The 2,118-nt window shown below is 61.5% G+C and overlaps 1 protein-coding gene across 1 annotated transcript in view; it reads left to right on the top strand.

Moving 5' to 3' along the window:
• The window catches only part of PTPN23 (protein tyrosine phosphatase non-receptor type 23), a 38,381-nt gene that overhangs the window by 13,137 nt on the left and 23,126 nt on the right, over window positions 1-2,118 (top strand). The gene's annotated exons all lie outside the window — the stretch shown is intronic.

The following is a 2,118-nucleotide window of genomic DNA, read 5'->3' on the forward strand; positions in this document are numbered from 1 at the left end:
GGGGTGTCTGGGGATGGGGAGGGCTGGGGCAGGCTGCTGGGGGCACCGTCAGGCAGGGCCTGGGGGGCTGCTGGGTGTCACAGCGCAGTGAGGGGGCTGAGGCACACGGTGGCTCCTCACCCCGGGTGGCTCTGTCCTGCATGGCGTAGAGGGGAGTGAGGCCACAAGCACATCTGTACCCCTGTCAGCCCCCTCTGTCTCGGCCCTGCTCGCTTCGCTGCTTCCTCAGGGCCGTGGGACCTTTCTTGGTGGCCAGGGCCAGCAGGTCCCTGCTAACGCGGTGCTGCCGGGGGGCAGAGTTTGGGGAGGGGTGAGTCCCCAGAGTGCTCCTCACCCCGGGCAGAGCCTTCCCTAGCCACATCGGGGGCGAGCAGTGAGTTGGCAAGTCCATCCCTGCTGCATGTGACTGTGCTGACTCCCGGCTCCTGACACCGCAGCCGCCCTTCCCTGAGCTCTGCCACTGGATCTGGGCTCCGCCGGCAGCACTTGTTATTAATGCCGTGGTGCACATCCTTAGGAGATCCGGGTCGGCGATGGCTGATCCCTCGCGTCTCCTTTCCCTCCACCCTCGTGTAAAAGGGGGAACCGAGGAGGGGGAAGCTGGTTTGCGGTGCTGGCGGAGGAAGGTTGAGAGGATGGCGGGTGCGAGGTGACAGGCTCCTTCCTTCCCAGCGGCCGCTGAGGGCTGTGGGGGACACGACCTGTGCTTGGTGCCCTGGCAGGGACTGAACCGGTGGCTTAAGGAAAGTCAAGCGCTTAATTGGCAGCTGTAAACAAGCCCCACCTACGACTGGCGTTTTTTAGTGCTGCCTACAGATGAAAAGCACGATTTAGTGATGTGGGAGGAGGATGGGGGCGTTTCTCCTGCGGTGGTGCCACCGCCTGCTTCCCACCCCACTGGTTTTTGGGGTGCTGAGGGAGGCCTGGTGTCCTGTCGGACCCTGGCAATGGTGTTAGTGTGATGGGGGACGTCCCTGTGCTGGGAGGAAGGCATCGCGGGATCACCGAGCTGAGTCATGCCGTGCCGGCTGGGACAAGGTGCGGCAGTGCCTGCCTGCCAGTGCCGGGGCAGCCAGCAGTGCCCTGGGCCTTGGGGCAGCACCCCGTGGGGAGCTGCGGCAGAGGGGATGGTGGCCTCTGGGTCTGAGTTGGTGGCTTATCAAAAGCAGGTTGTTTAGGGAATTTTTGCATACAGTGGCAGGTGGAAATCTGTTTTGCAAACCAGGTTTCCTGACAGATGTTAGATGGAAACGCTCTCTGTTTTGCTGGCTCGCAAGAAGCGACAGGGAATAAAAACCTGGCACCCCAGTCGAAACGGAGAGGGAGGAGAGGAAACTTCCCTCATTTCTCCAGCACTGAGCTGCGTTAACCTTGAGCTTAAGCGACAGAGGGTGCGGGCAGCCCTTCACGTGTCCCGAACCTCCCTTAGCCTGGGAACTGCTGGGGTGGATCAAGCCCCCAGTGTCTGCCTGAGACGAGTCCCCGACTCTCCCCTGTGGTGGCTAGGAAGGTTGGATCAATTCCTGCCTGGACCCTTGGAGGATCCCGAGCTGCCTGTGATTGGGAAGTGCCATGCTTGCTCATGGCATTGTGATCCAAGGGATCTCGAAACCCTCGCTAGAGGCAGGTTTGGGGAGCTCAGTCCCCACAGCTCCCTCCACAGCGGTGAGGAGATGTAGCTCATCGCCAAGCACCTTCCTCAGGGATGCCGGAGTGGTTTTGGCCAAGCCCTGGCTTCAGCTCTGCTCCATGGTGACTGAGGAGCCTCTGGCGGGGGCCGCGGGGCCATACTGTTCTGCGTAGGCACGCGCTACCCCGTTTCGTTTCCCTTTGAGCCCTTGCCGTGGTGAGCCGCCTTCCTGGCTGGCTGCCAGCATGACATTCACCCTCTGACAAGGGGGCTTTGCTTTCCTCCAAGCGCGGAGGGGTACGGGGCATGAATCCGGAGTAATTTCAGTTCTGTCCCATTCACTGGCAACTCCTCAGGACCTCACCGCCGCTTGATATCTGCCTTTTCCACCCCAGCTCCGTTGGCTCCTGGTGTGTGCCAGATCAGTGCCACCTCCTGACATTGTCCCCGCAGGACCCTGTGCCCTGGCTTTGCATTAAGCTGAGGTT

This window comes from Egretta garzetta, unplaced genomic scaffold, assembly GCF_000687185.1.
Source record: "Egretta garzetta isolate BGI_Z169 unplaced genomic scaffold, ASM68718v1 scaffold92, whole genome shotgun sequence".
Taxonomy (NCBI): Eukaryota; Metazoa; Chordata; class Aves; order Pelecaniformes; family Ardeidae; genus Egretta; species Egretta garzetta.